Here is a 17,118-nt window from a genome sequence, read left to right as displayed (position 1 = left end):
TGTCTGCGTCTCCCTTCTGCAGGATGTTTGCGTCTCCCACTAAATCCCAAGCTCCTTTCTCCCATACCTTTTCTTGAAACGCTAATTGATTAGCGTCCTTTAACGCCTACCACCTAATACGGGGTAGTTGAAAAGTTCTCCTTTTTTACTCTACGCTTGAGTTTTACAGCAAGGACTATTAACCTTTATTTGGGCAGTCTATTTACCCTAAAAATCGAATAACAATTGAATTTATATACGGTTTTAAGGATACGTGATATAACTTGATACAAATTAAGGAAACAGATTATAATTGAAATTGACTATAAAAAAATAAATGCAAACCACACAAATCGAATAGCCTTACGCCAAACTGTTTACCAAATCAAACAGCCTTGGCCCTCGAGTTCGATCAACCTTGAACCAAGAGATGTCTCCACTGATGTACGAACAGAATAACAAGATGAATAAAAGCTAGAAAATGACAGTATATTGCTTTATGTTGCGTAATGTGTTCTCTGTTACAAATGATCAGACCCCCTTTATATAGTAGGAGAGTCCTACTCTTGATATAATTTTATACAAGGTAAAAAATCTCATGATTTGCTAATCAATCGGCCTATCCTTGATACGTGCCGAGATTTCCGCCGTGATCTACAACCGATCGCGGATATTTCGTACTTCTGTTATTCGGCTCGGCAAATTTTTCTTGATCTCGTCTGATCTCGATTTTGTTCCATGACATGGTCTCGAGCTTAACGATATAACTTCGCACACCGGTTCAATATAATTCGAGGTCGAACTTTAACCTACCGTATTTCAGTCTTGATTAGTCATACAAGACGCGAACCCGATTTTGACCGTATACAAATAATCCCCTTGTTTCTCGGAGAGAAGATGATGAGAAACGATATGAACTTTCGAATCCCCTCTCGATTGGCCATGACGTAAGCGACAAACGGCCACCGAAACACCCAACTATGACGTAAGCGACAAACGGATACCGAAACATCCCGTCGGTCCAGTTACCAAGGCATTAAATGCCTGTCAGTTGCTGGTCGGCCACCACGGGTTCTGAATCGTCATCAGCAAGCTATAAATACCCATACTTTAATTTATTCAAACTTTACGTTCAAAGCTCCTCCTATTCTTGTTCTTCAAAAATCCCTTTGCTCTCCAACTCTTGCACCTAAATTTCTTGAACTTTTAGCAAACCGCTAAACATACCTTCCTAATTTTCTTTTCTTCTGTACTACAATGGCGAAAACGTCTAAGACTGTCCCACAAAAGGAGGCCGCCTCTTCATCACGACTCGCCGATGAGTCAATCACTACCCACGTGGAGGTTTTTTTAAGTGTTTACACTTACCCATTCATGTTGGGTCCCTTAGACCCGATCATTATTGCCTTCTGTAAGAGGTACGACGTGACTCTTGGCCAGATTCACCCTTCATTCTGGAGAATAGTCATTCTCCTTCGATTCTTCGTAAACAAAATCGAGGGGCGTCCCTTCACCCTCGATCACCTTATGCGTCTCTACAGTCCCCGACTCTATCGAGGGGGGCTAATCAATATTGCTCACCGGGCCAGTAGAGCCCCGTTCTCGAGTATAGATGAGGCTCGGGACCGAGGTTGGATCGGCCATTTTGTTCGAATAAAGACTTCAGATTTGATCCCTACCGAGGACATGCCATTTCTCAAGAAATGGAACATGAAACGTAAGTATAACTTTGCCTTGAAGATTTAATCTATTGTTTCTCCTCTTATCTCCTTTCTTATGGGTGTTTTTGGTGTTGCAGTTGTGGCTCAGATGCCGGATATGGTTCCTCAACTCAAGGAATGGGTCGAGGACCTTGTGTTATAGAGATCATATGTCACGACCCAAAATCCAATTAAAGGCCGTGATGGCGCCGGACACCACTGTCAGGCAAGCCAACCATAATCAATTAACTTAATTACCCATTTTCGTATTTTTGAAATAAAACTTTCTTCAATGAAATTCTAAAGATAAACTCATAGAGTAAATGATAAATAGTTTTAGCAACTAAATTTCTAAACAATTCACAACCATTCCCAAAATCTGGCGTCATAAGTCCATGAGCATTTACTAGGGAATTAAAACTAAAATACATCATCTGTCCAAAATACAAACTAGACAGAAAAATATAATAACTCTGAAGGAGACTCTGTTAGCTGCGGATCGTAATATAGAATGCAGCTCACCTATGTCTCCACAATTATTAACCACACCTCTGCGCCCACAAGGTCGCGATACATATATGTACCTACACAATAAAATGTGCAGGAAGTGCAGTATGAGTACGAAAATAACGTGTACCCAGTAAGTATCAAGTCTAATCTCGAAGTGGTAGAGACGAGATAGCCGACTTTGACACTCACTATGGGTCAATAATAATAACTGAAATAAATTATAATTATTCAAATCAGCATGGTTCAGAGAGTTAACAATAATTATATTCAATTAGCAGAAATAATAAAAATCCTTCAAATGCAATAATTTTCCAATTTATTTATTTAAATCATGCAATTTCAATAAAACTTCCAATTTATCAAATAGCTTTACAAGCTACAATTCAATTTCAATAAATTTTTAATTTATCAATTAAATCTCATTTACAGGAATAAAAATTAATTCCTTAACAAGCAAGAATAATAATTCATTAAATTCTAAGGAATTTCCAATTTATCAATTAGCTTCGCAAGCTGAAATAAATTATTAAAGTATCGTATAATTATTATTATTATTAGGCACAATTTCTGCCGAGGACGTACGGCCCGATCCAGAGTGTCAGGTACACTGCTGAGGGACATGCGGCGTGATCCATAGATGCATCTATCCTGCCGATGCGTTCGGCCCGCTCCACAAGAAAGGAGAACATTTTCTTATGTACCTCCGGAAGAAGAGTATATTTATTATGAGATAAAATAATTTCTTTTAACAATTAATTGATTTAGACAGAAAATCAAGCATATGAGATTTCCATCCTTTAATATCTTTATCTAACAATTCACAATATATCCATATATATCAATTAATATTAATTAATCAAGGAATATAATTTACACAAGTAATTCATGCTTTGAGTTCTAAACTATCCAGACTTTAGCATTAATAGTAGCAACACACGGACTCTCGTCACCTCGTGAGTACGTATCACCTGTAATTAACAATAGTTATTCAATTTAATCCCTATGGGGGTAATTTTCCCCTCACAATATTAGACAAGAGACTTACCTCATCTCAAAGTCCACTTTTCAATTATCGCGTCGCGTAAAATTCTCGATTCGATGCTGAAAAATCTGAAACTATCCAAAAGTTATAGAAAATAATTAATATATGTTCAATAAATTCGAAATTCATCTATTAAATAAATTACCTTATCCAAAATGGTAAAATTTCTAAAATTTACCCCAGGCCCACGTACTCGGATTTTGGAAATTTTCGGATGAAAACGTTACCCATAATCTCAAGAACTTGAATATATAATTTCTACCCAATTCCATAACTATTTTCGTGGTCAAAATCTCATTTTTATAAAAATCTAGGTTTTTCATCTAACTCTTTAATTTCTAATATTTACTAGTTATAATCTATGTATTTAACTTAAAGGGTGTAGAATTAACTTACCTCCAAGTTGATAGTTACTACTCACAAAGAGCTCTGAAATCGCCCAACAATGGATGAAAAATAGAAAGAAATGGACTGAGTTTTCGTCCGTTTTAAGGTTCTGCCCAGACAGATTTTTTGCACCGGCGGAAGGAGTACCGTGTAACACTCCGGAAATTTTTGAAGTACTTAAGTGTTAAGCCCGATAAATTTTCAAAGAAAATAATATTTCATGGTGTCGGACTCGCCGCGGCTCGGACGTTTTGGGTTGAACAATGCACCGGAAAGTAAAGAAAAATTTTTGGCGAAAAAGTACATTTCTGCGATCCATTATGCGACCGCAGAATCACTCTGCGGACCGCATAATGGCCGCAGAGTGATGCAGTTAATTGGGCCAATTTGAAGCAATTATGCGGTCGACTATGCGACCGCATACACAGGTAGTTCTTTTGGCTATTTTGTAACCAACTATGCGACCGATATGCGATGCATACCTTGTTCCGGAGCTCCATTTTTGAGTTTTTAAAACCCGGCCCTATTTCGTTAAATACACTCTTTGGGTCATTTTTGAGCTATTATCTGACATTTTAGAGTTAGAGAGGGTGCCCTAGAATGAGAAGGTGTTCTCCAATATTTGTCCTTCAATTCTTGCCCAAGTTTTGGAAGATTAAGAAGGGAAACTCACTGGGTCTTCATCCTAAAGGTAAGATTCTACACCCTAACCCTCACTTTCGAATTTTGTGTAGAATTGGATAATTAGCAAGATAATTTCTAGGCAGTAGGGTTGTTTATTTACATGCATGTGATATCAGGGGGTGTAAGAAGATTTTTGAACTAGGCATGGTAAATATTGGGTTGTGGGATGACAGAATTCTCCATAAAAAGGGCCTTGAAACCTTAATGCACACCTAGTGTTTGATAAAAATGCTCAAATGAGCTAGAACCATAATCATCTTCCTAATTGTGGTTCAATTTGTTATATTTCTAAAATAGATTTAAGTTTCTAAGAATTCCGGAATGTTTTAGAGTTTAAGAAAGCTCAATTGAGGTGTGTTGGCTAAACTCTTCTTTAAGAGTTGGAATTCTCCTTATCCTTGTAAGTTCCGAGATGTTGATTATAAATCGAGTATTTCGATAAGTTTTGTGATTCAGATATATGTTCAATTCGTATTTCAAATGCTCTTATCATACTGCATTATAAATTGAGGATGTGTCCCAAACTATGGATTATGTATCCACATGTTAAAATTTCTAGTCGTGATTTATATGAAAGTTATTATGCCAAGTTGTGTAGAGATTGTGATTGTGAAACACCTCCACCCGCATATATTGGGGTGAGACGGTATGACCGCTTTGTGTGGGGATTATGGTATAGAGATTGTGATTGTGATACACCTCCACCGGCATATATATATTTGGGTGAGGCGGCATGACCGCTTTGTGTAGGAATTATGATATTGTGGGACTGTACCTCCACCCGCTTACATTGGGGTGAGGCGGTACGACCGCTTTGTGTTGGTATTGGTATCGTTGATATATTTTAACCCGCATACATTGGGGTGAGGCAGCATATCCGCTTTGTGTAGGTTCTTGGTACTATGGTTATACATCCACCCGTATACATTGAGGTGAGGTGGCAGGGCCGCTTGATTTGAGTTGTGGTATTGTACGTACACCTCCACCTGCATACTTCGGGTGAGGCGGCGGGGCCGCTTTGTGTGAAGATGGTTATAGAGGATCTCATCTTAAATCCTATAAATGTTGTTGATAACTTTTAATAAGCTTGCTATGGTTGAGAAAGTTATCTATATTATTCTATTGCCGCACTGGTTCATCATAATTATCTTGTATTTCTAAATTCTTAAATTGGTGTTTAGTTTTTATACTAGTATTATTCGACGATACTAACGTCTCTTTTGCCAAGGGTGCTGCATCTTTAAATGGATATAGGTGGTTCCACAGCAGGAGACATTAATTAGTGATAGCAGTACACCTTCTTCCCAGCTGACTTCGTGAGCCACACTTCATCCCGGGGTCATGTATCTTTTGATCTTTATGTATTATGGTTGGGGTATAGCCGGGGCCTTGTTGCCGGCATTATTATTGTACTCTTCTTTATTTATAGAAGCTCCGTAGACATAGTGTGGGTTGTGTATTGGTACTGGGAAAGACAAACTATGCTATATTATGGTTGTATTACTTGTCCATTTGAGACTTTAAAAATGGTAAAACTTATGGTATGAAATTGGTAACTGCAGACACGACCACTTTATTGTTTAATTATGGAAAACATATATTCTCTTTATTCATGAATGAGTTTGGGTAGAAGAAATCTAACAAGTTTGCTAGGTCGGGTTCACTCGGTTGAGTGCCGGTCACGCTCCACGATTTTGGGGCGTGACAAACTTGGTATCAGAGCCTAAGGTTTTAAAGTGTCCTAGGATGTCTCGGAGTCGTGTCTAGTAGAGTCCTTATTATTGGTGTGTTGTCGACCACATCTATAATTAGGATGCTACATGGGAATTTAGGAATAATACCCTTCTTTCATGTTCTCGATCGTGCGATAAAGCTGGTTGTAAGACTGTTCCTCCTTTAACTCCTGCATTGCTCTAATTTTCATACATGGCACCTAAGAAGAGGGCAAAAACTGGCCAAAGAACCAATGTCACCCCAAGAGTGACAGTTGACCTTATAATTGATGATGCAGTTGAGCACCCAAGGAGTGAGAGTATTCCTCCATTTACTACACTGCCTGACTCTACTACAACTGATCAGACCGCACCTGTCACTATACCTACAGAAGGTGAAGCAGTTCCTCCAACTGATATTCCAGTTCCACCTCCAGCTCCAGCTTCCGATTCTGGTGTGTCTCATATTGATATTAGGGGAGCCATACAAATGTTGACACACTTAGTGGCTTCTCAGGCCCAGAGATCGAGTGTTGGGCGTACTCCTTCCAGTCATCTAAGAGAATCCGCTAGTTCTAGGGTGAACAAGTTTCTTCAGTTAGATCCTCCAGTGTTTACGGGTACTGATCCCGAGGAGGACCCCCAGGACTTCGTTGATGAGATGCACAAAACTCTCCGGGTTATGCATGCTACAAAGACGGAGGGAGTAGAGTTGGCCTCTTACCACCTAAAAGGGGTGGCCTATTCTTGGTTTGAGTTGTGGGAGGAATCCCGTGAGGAGGGAGGCCCTCCGGCAAGGTGGGGTGAGTTCACAGATGCCTTTATGGATCATTTCTTGCCTGCCGAAACTAAGGCAGCTCGTGCCGCTGAGTTTGAAAGCCTGAAGCAGGGTAGTATGAATGTGTGGGAGTACCATATGGAGTTTGCGCGCCTGTCCAAGTATGCTATTCACACGTTGCCTACTATGAAGGCTAGAGTACGTCGGTTTGTATAGGGCCTTAGCCCTTTGGTTATAAATGAGGCCTCTACAGCTAACTTAAATTTCAATATGAACTATGGTAAGATGTTGGCATTTTCTCAAGCCACAGAGACCCACAAATTGAAGAACAGAATGGAGTGTCAGAGTAGCAGCAAGACCTGGTCCGTGGGTAACTTTGGTGGTTCTTCCGGTGGTAGTGGTGGTAGGTCGGCATTCAGGGGAGGGTCATCAGGACTATCCCAATCATTCGCCCAGTCTTCGATGGGTGCACAGTTATCTGGACCCAGTCAGGGCAACAGGGGACCCCACCAGTAGGGTCGGCCCGACAGAAGATTTCAGCAGCGGAGGCTTCCATGCCCTAAGTGTGGGAGGATGCGCTTTGGGTCCTGTTTTATGGACCTACCAGTATGCTATAGGTGTGGTTTGCGGGGTCACATTCAGAGAGATTGTCGCTCGTCCCGCCGAAATATGGGCAGAGGCGCGGCACAGCCAGCTAATTCTGCAGCTACTACATCCACAGCACCTCCAGCCCGAGGCACCCCAGCACCCGCAAGGCGTGGTGCAGCTAGAGGTGGTGCGCAAAATTCGGGAGGACCCAACAGATTTTATGCTATGCGGAGACATCGGGAATGAGAGGCTTCTCCATATGTTGTCACAGGTATATTAACTGCCCAATCTCATGATGTATATGCTCTTATTGATCCCGGTTCCACTGTCATATGTCACTCCTTATGTTGCTATGGAATTTGGGATAGAACCAGAACAACTTTATGAGCCGTTCTCTGTATCTACTCCGGTTGGTGAGTCTATTTTGGTCGCACAGGTTTATAGGGATTGTGTTGTCACATTGCGTGGTCGAGACACTGTGGCCAATCTTATTGAATTGAGAATGGTCGATTTTGATATGATAATGGGGATGGATTGGCTTTATTCTTGTTTTGCCAAGCTTGATTGCCGAACCAGGACTGTTAGGTTCGAATTTCCAAATAAGCCAGTTATTGAGTGGAAGGGTGATGATGTAGTGCCAAAGGGTAGGTTTATTTCCTACCTTAAGGCCACAAAGATGATAAACAAGGGATGTATTTACCATTTGGTCTAGGTTACAGACACCGATGTTGAGGCACCTGCACTTGAGTCCGTGCCTATTGTGAATGAATTTCCGGGAGTCTTTCCGGATGAACTCCATGGGATCCCACCAGACAGGGAGATTGATTTTTGGATTGATGTGATGCCAGACACACATCCTATATCCATTCCACACTATAAATGGCACCGGCAGAATTGAAGGAGCTAAAGGAACAATTGAGAGATTTGTTAGAAAAGGATTTTATCCGGCTGAGTGTGTCGCCTTGGGGCGCACCGGTCCTTTTTGTAAGAAAGAAATATGGGTCAGTGAGAATGTGTATTGATTATCGGCAACTTATTAAGGTCACAATCAAGAATAAGTACCCATTGTCAAGGATAGATGACTTGCTTGATCAATTGCAAGGTGCCAGGTACTTCTCCAAGATTGATTTAAGATCCGGATATCACCAATTGAAGATCAGGGAGCGGGATATTCCGAAAATAGCTTTTAGAACCCGGTATGGGCATTTTAAATTTCTGGTAATGTCTTTTGTTTTAACAAATGCCCCAGCAGCCTTCATGGATCTTATGAATCGCGTTTTCAAGCCATTCCTCGATTTTTTTGTGATAGTGTTTATTGACGATATTCTTGTATATTCACGAAATCGAGAAGACCATGCCGGTCATCTCAGGGCAGTGTTACAGTCTTTGTATCAACACCAGTTGTATGCAAAATTTTCGAAATGTGAATTTTGGCTCGAGTCTGTCACATTCTTGGGTCATGTTGTCTCTAGTGAGGGGACTAAGGTTGGTCCTCAGAAAATTGCGGCTGTGAAGAATTGGCCAAGGCCTACAACTCCAACAGAGATTCGCAGTTTCTTAGGCTTAGCTGGATATTACAGAAAGTTTTTGGAGGGGTTTTCTACTCTTGCCTCTCCATTGACTAAATTGACGCAGAAGGCAATTAAGTTCCAATAGTCAGATGCTTGTGAAAAGAGTTTCCAGGAATTGAAAGCAAGACTGACTACGGCGCTGGTGTTGGCTCTACCAAAGGGTATAGATGGATTAGTGCTATATTGTGATGCTTTAAGAATTGGGCTTGGATGTGTATTAATGCAACATGGGAAGGTGATAGCTTATGCTTCTAGGCAACTAAAGAATCATGAAAAGAACTATCCAACACATGATTTAGAAATTGCGGTGGTGGTATTTACATTAAAAATTTGGCGTCATTATTTATATGGGGTCCATGTGGATATATTCACGAACCATAAGAGGCTTCAATATATTTTCAAACAGAAGGAATTGAATCTGAGACAGAGAAGATGGCTTGAATTACTCAAGGATTATGACATTGATATTTTATACCATCCGGGGAAGGCTAATGTTGTGGCGGATGCTCTTAGCCGGAAATCTATGGGGAGTTTGGCTCACTTGGAGGCATATCAGAGGCCATTAGCCAAAGAATTTCACCGATTGGTTAGTTTGGGAGTTCGTCTTGCAAACTCTAGTGAATGAGGGGTAATTGTGCAAAATAGGGCTGAATCATCGCTTGTTGTGGAAGTCAAAGAGAAGTAATACAACGATCCATTGTTGGTGCAGTTGAAAGAGGGGATTCATAAACATAAGACCATGGCCTTTTCTCTTGGCATGGATGATGGTACACTAAGGTACCAAGGGTGACTCTGTGTTCCAAATGTGGATGATCTCCGTGAAAGAATTTTGACTGAAGCTCACATTTCTAGGTATTCTGTGCACCCAAGTTCTACAAAAATGTATCATGATCTTAAGAAAGTCTATTGGTGGAATGATATGAAGAGGAATGCGGCGAACTTTGTAGAAAGATGTCTGAACTGTCAGCAAGTGAAGGCCGAACACCAAAGGCCCGGTGGGTTGGTACAGAACATAGAAATTTCAATGTGAAAATGGGAAATGATTAATATAAACTTTGCGGTACGATTACCGCGCACTCCGCACAAGTTTGACTCAATTTGGGTGATTGTGGATCCACTCATGAAATCAGTACACTTTTTGCCGGTTAAGTCTACCGACACAGTGGAGCAGTATACTCAGTTGTATATCAAAGAAATAGTCAGGTTGCATAGCACCCCAATTTCCATCATTTCTGGTTGGGGGGCACAATTCACTGCTAATTTTTGGAAGAAATTTCAGCAAGGTTTGGGTACTCAAGTGAATCTTAGTACAGCCTTACACCCGCAGACTGACGGGCAGGCAGAGCGGACTATTCAGACGCTTGAGGATATGTTGTGCGCTTGTGTTATAGACTTTAAAGATAGCTGGGATGATCATTTACCACTCATAGAATTTGCATATAACAATAGCTATCATGCTAGCATTCAAATGGCACCGTTCGAGGCTTTATATGGTAGGAGATGTAGATCTCCCATTAGGTGGTTTAAAATTGGGGAAGCAGAGTTGATAGGTCCGGACCTCGTGCGTCAGGCTATGGAAAAAGTTAAAATCATTAAGGAGCGGTTGAAGACTGCTCAGATTCGTTAGAAATCCTATTTCAATGTTCGTCGTAGAGATTTGGAATTCAAAAAATATGATTGGGTATTTTTGAAAGTTTCCACCATGAAGGGTGTAATGCGATTTGGTAAGAAAGAGAAATTAAGTCTGAGGTATGTCGGACCGTACAAAATCATTCAGAGGATCGGTGAGGTAGCATACAAGCTTGAGCTACCACCTGAGATGTTATTAGTACACCCGGTGTTTCATGTGTCTATGTTAAAGAAAGTAGTTGGAGACCCGGCAGTCATTGTTCCGGTTGAGACTATTGAGGTAAATGAAGAATTGACTTATGAAGAGATTCCAGTTTCTATTATTGATCGGCAAGTCCGAAAGTTGAGAAACAAAGAAATTACATCCGTGAAAGTGCTATGGCGAAACCAACAGGTTGAAGAGGCTACTTGGGAGGCCGAAGAAGAAATGAAGAAAAAATATCCTTATTTATTTGAATAACCGTGTAATTATGAGTTGTGCCTTATGAAAATGCTAAGGGATATTCCTATGAAATATGTATGACTTGTACATTTGGTGTTAAGGGTGTTCCGTTCTAGTAATATAATTGCTTGTGAGGTCGCAGTTGGTGTTGTTTTGTATTATGTTACGTTGTTGGATTATGTATATGCTGTTAGGATGTGTTTCTAGGGCTCTCTGACAGGTGGATAGGCCTAATTACAAGGGAAACTCTAGCGAAATTTTTGGAAATTTAGGGAGTTAGTCAAAATCTGGGGCTGCTAGTTTGTGGCATAAAACAAACTAAGTTGCATAAGATACTAATGACGGATTTTTACCCTCATTCGAGGACGAATGATCCTAAGCAGGGGAGAATGTAACACCCCGGAAAATTTCAAAGTACTTAAGTGGTAAGCCCGGTAAATTTTGCAAAGAATATAATGTTTCAAGGTGTCGGACTAGGCTTACAAGCTGCAATTCAATTTCAATAAATTTTCAATTTATCAATTAAATCTCATTTTCAGGAATAACAATTAATTCCTTAACAAGCAAGAATAATAATTCATTAAATTCCAAGGATTTTTCAATTAGCTTCGCAAGCTGAAATAAATTATTAAAGTATCATGTAATTATTATTATTATTATTAAGCATGATTTTTGTCGAGGACGTACGGTCTGATCCAGAGTGTCGTGTACACTACCGAAGGACGTTTGGCGCGATCCATAGATGCATCTATCCTGCCGAGGCGTTCGGCCCGCTCCACAAGAAAGGAAGATATTTTCTTATGTACCTCTGGAAGAAGAGTATATTTATTATGAGATAAATTCGGGAGGAGAATAATTTCTTTTAACAATTAATTGATTTAAACAGAAAAACAAGCATATGAGATTTCCATCCTTTAATATCTTTATATAACAATTCACAATATATTCATATATATCAATTAATATTAATTAATCAAGGAATATAATTTACACAAGTAATTCATGCTTTGAGTCCTAAACTACCCGGACTTTAGCATTAACAGTAGCTACGCACGGACTCTCGTCACCTCGTGCATACGTATCCCCGCAATTAACAACAATTATTCAATTTAATCCCTATGGGGTAATTTCCCCCTCACAAGATTAGACAAGAGATTTACCTCGTCTCAAAGTCCACTTTTCAATTATCGCATCGCGTAAAATTCTCGATTTGATGCTGAAAAATTCAAAACTATCCAAAAGTTATATAAAATAATTAATATATGTTAAATAAATTTGAAATTCATCTATTAAATAAATTACCCTATCCAACATGGTAAAATTCCTAAAATTCACCCCGGGCTCACGTTCTCGGATTCTAAAATTGTTTGGATAAAAACGTTACCCATAATCTCAAGAACTTGAATATATAATTTCTACCCAATTTCATAACTATTTTTGTGGTCAAAATCTCATTTTTATAAAAATCTAGGATTTTCATCTAACTCTTTGGTTTCTAAGATTTACTAATTATAATCTACCTATAATCTATGTATTTAACTCAAATGGTGTAGAATTAACTTACCTCCAAGTTGATAGTTGAAACTCCTCACAAAGAGCTCTGAAATCGCCCAACAATGGATGAAAAATGTAAAGAATTGGACTGCGTTTTCGTTCGTTTTAAGGTTCTGCCCAGACAAGTTTTTTGCACATGCGGAAGGAGTACCGTGTAACACTCCGAAAAATTTTGAAGTACTTAAGCGGTAAGCTCGGTAAATTTTGCAAAGAAAATAATATTTCATGGTGTCGGACTCGCCGCGGCTCGGACCTTTTGGGTTGAACAATGCACCAGAAAGTAAAGAAAAATTTTTGGCGGAAAAGAGTATTTCTGCAATCCATTATGTGACCGCAAAATCACTCTGTGGACCGCATAATGGCTGCAGAGTGAGGCAGTTAATTGGGCCAATTGGAAGCAATTATGCGGTTGACTATGCAACCGCATAACTGTTATGCGGTGCATTATGCGATCGCATAATGGTTATGCGGACCGCATAGTGACCGCATACACAGGCAGTTCTTTTGGCTACATTGTAACCAACTATGCGACCGATATGCGATCCGCATATCGGTTATGCAATCTCATATGCGATCGCATACCTTGTTCCGGAACTCTATTTTTGGGTTTTTAAAACCTGACCCTATTTCATTAAATACACTCTTTGGGTCATTTTTGAACTATTATCTGACATTTTAGAGTGAGAGAGGGTGCCCTAGATTGAGAAGGTGTTCTCCAATATTTTTTCTTCAATTCTTGCCCAAGTTTTGGAAAATTAAGAAGAGAAATTTACTAGGTCTTCATCCTAGAGGTAAGATTCTACACCCTAACCCCCACTTTCGGATTTTGTGTAGAATTGGATAATTAGCAAGATAATTTCTGGGCAGTAGGGTTGTTTATTTACATGCATGTGATATCAGGGGGTGTAGAAAGATTGTTAAACTAGGCATGGTAAATATTGGGTTGTGGGATGATGGAATTCTCCAAAAAAGGGCCTTGAAACCTTAATGCACACCTAGTGTTTGATAAAATGCTCAAATGATCTAGAACCATAATCATCTTCCTAATTGTGATTCAATTTGTTATATTTCTAAAATAGATTGAAGTTGCTAAGAATTCCGGAACGTTTCAGAGTTTAAGGAAGTTGAATTGAGGTATGTTGGCTAAACTCTTCTTTAAGAGTTGGAATTCTCCTTATCCTTGTAAGTTCTGAGATATTGATTATAAATCGAGTATTTCGATAAGTTTTGTAATGAAGATATATGTTTAATTCATATTTCAAATGCTCTTATCATATTGCACTATAAATTGAGGATGTGTCCCAAACTTTGGATTATGTATCCATATGTTATAATTTCTAGTCTTGATTTATGTGAAAGTTATTATGCCAAGTTGTGTAGATATTATGATTGTGATACACCTCCACCCGCATACATTGAGGTGAGGCGGTATGACCGCTTTGTGTGGGGATTATGGTATAGAGATTGTGATTGTGATACACCTCCACCGGCATATATATATTGGGGTGAGCGGCATGACCGCTTTGTGAAGAAATTATGATATTGTGGGACTGCACCTCCACCAGCCTACATTGGGGTGAGGCGGTACGACCGCTTTGTGTTGGTATTGGTATCGTTGATGAATTTCCACCTGCATACATCCACCTGCATACATTAAGGTGAGGCGGCAGGGCCGCTTGATTTGAGTTGTGGTATTGTACGTATACCTCCACCTGCATACATCGGGTGAGGAGGCGGGGCCGCTTTGTATGAAGATGGTTATAGAGGATCTCATCTTAAATCCTATAAATGTTGTCGATAGCTTTTAATAAGCTTGCTATGGTTGAGACAATTATCTATATTATTCTATTGCTGCACTAGTTCATCATAATTATCTTTTATTTCTAAAATCTTAAATTGGTATTTAGTTTTCATACTAGTACTATTCGACGGTACTAACGTCCCTTTTGCCGGGGGCGCTGCATCTTTAAATGGATGCAGGTGGTTCCACAGCAGGAGACATTGATCAGTGATAGCAGTACACCTTCTTCTTAGCTGACTTGGTGAGCCCCACTTCATTCCGGGGTTAAGAATCATTTGTACTTTGTGTATTCTGTTTGAGGTATAGTCGGGGCCTTGTTGCCGGCATTATCATTGTACCCTTCTTTATCTATAGAGTCTCTGTAGACATAGTGTGGGTTGTGTATTGGTACTGGAAAAGACAAACTATGTTATGTTGTGGTTGTATTACTTGTCCATTTGAGACTTTAAAATGGTGAAACTTATGGTAAGAAATTGGTAACTGCAGACACGACCACTTTATTGTTTAATTACGGAAAACATATATTCTCTTTATTCATGAATGAGTTTGGGTAGAAAAAATCTAATAGGCTTGCTCGGTCGGGTTCACTCGGTTGAGCGCTGGTCGTGCTCCATGGTTTTGGGGCGTGACATACCGCACATGCGGCTTTCGCACCTGCGGAAATTCCTCGCAGGTGAGCATTTTCCTTCTTTTCCTGGTTCCGCACCTGCGGAAGAAATGCTAGCTTCTGCGCAAGCGTAGGTTCGCCCATCCTTTCGCACCTGTGCATTTGTCCGCTTCTGCGCACAAGGCCATCGCACATGCGCGTTCGCAGGTGCGCCAAATGCTTCGCATCTGATGGCTGGGCAGGTTTCTCTCATTCTCACCTGCGATTGGTGGCTCGCACCTGCGGCTGTCCAAGCGCATGTGCGATTATGACAGTAGCTGGGAGCTTCAGTCCTTGCTCAATTTCCCAAAATTGGTCCGAGCCTCGTCCGGTTAACACTTGGGACCCGCGGGGCCCCGCCCGAACATACCAACATGTTTGAAATCATAAAACGGACTCGCTCGAACTCTCGAAACGCGTAAAACAACATCAAATCTAAGAATCATACCCTAAACCAAATTGATTCAAACTTAAGAATTTCAAGTTCTTCAATTTACTTCCAATGCGCCGAAATATACTTAAACTACTCGGAATGACACGAGAATTTGCGTGCAAGTCTTAAATCAATATACGGAACTATTCCCAAACTCGAAATTCCAAACGGACTTCAATTACTCAAAATCCTACTCCCAACCAAATTTAAAGAATTTTAAACCTTCAAATAGTTATTTTTCACTATTAAGCGCCAAAATGCTCCCGGGGTTATCCAAAACTCGATTCGAACATACGCCCAAGTCTGAAATCATCATACAAACCTATTGAAACCGTCAAATCCGGATTCCGAGGTCATTTTCTCAAAATATTGACCGAAGTCAAACTTGTCTATTTAAAGTTAACTTAAGGAACCAAGTGTTCCGATTCCAACCCAAACACTTCCAAATCCCGAACCAACTATCCCCGCGAGTCATAAATTAATAAAAGCATGTTCGGGGAGTTTTATTTTAGGGAACGGGTTTTTAAAAGTCGAAACGACCGGTTAGGTCGTTACATTCTCTCCCACTTAAATGTACGTTCGTCCTCGAACGTGCTAAGGAGTGTTCCAGAATTATCCAAAATTACTATTTAACACCTCGTGCACCTACCCGTGCTACCACACCCAGTTGAGCACATTAACTCGAGCCAATCTGAAAAATCCTCCCCTTTATTTAGGCAAATAAGCCTTAAAGCCCAATTCTAACATCCAGAATTCTCCACCATGCATGTTTCCAACCTATGAATGTCGTATCAATCACTACACGATGCACCAATACAGGATTGCATACCTTTGCTGAATTTAGACCATGCACCGCATCATTCACATGACTATAATAACATTCTCCAATAACAATAGCAGAAATTCCACAAATCTGATGTTCACAACACACCTCATGATACATATAAGTCCTGTTCCAACTCTTGAACTGCTTCCACGATGGAAGAAATGTGTAGAAATTCATAACCAACTACTGAGTCAACAAATTATTGAGCATCTCCTTCTGGCAAGAACCATTGCCTCATTATGGACCAAATAATGGTATTTGCTCTTTATTATACTTCATATAATCCGATCGTACTGATCCCGGATCCAATAACCTCGTCTTACTTAGTATAAGTTGCTCAGGCAATAAGCCACCTCAGACATGACAAAAAGTCTCCTATGACGCCACAATGAGCTAATAAGCTACGGACTCGATTGCGATACATAAGGAAAACAGACTATAGAAAGGATTACTCAACCCACGTGACTAATTAAACAACTGAAAAGGTGTCATGAACCTTCCTCAAAAAAATGGGACACAAAAACACACAAAATAGAATATAGGGAACTGTACTCAACATCACACTGTTGCGGCGTGCAACCCGATCCACACAAAAGAATCTATAAAAAAAAATACTTACCCAGCTAGAATGCTCATTACTTACAAAATATTCGAACATCATACACAAGCACGCTAAGCGCATTTACCATCCTTTGAAGGACCGACAGCGCCATACGCTACAAAACTCAAGCACAACTAAGGTGCGTTATACGATCTGAATCTCGAGAGCCATCCTGCTCACACAACACCATCGCTACGCGGAACCTCAACACATAAGAATTTTATCAAGCCGTTTC

The sequence above is a fragment of the Nicotiana tabacum genome, chromosome 13 (assembly GCF_000715075.1).
Source record: "Nicotiana tabacum cultivar K326 chromosome 13, ASM71507v2, whole genome shotgun sequence".
Taxonomy (NCBI): Eukaryota; Viridiplantae; Streptophyta; class Magnoliopsida; order Solanales; family Solanaceae; genus Nicotiana; species Nicotiana tabacum.
Note: the sequence above shows the minus strand (reverse complement) of the source record.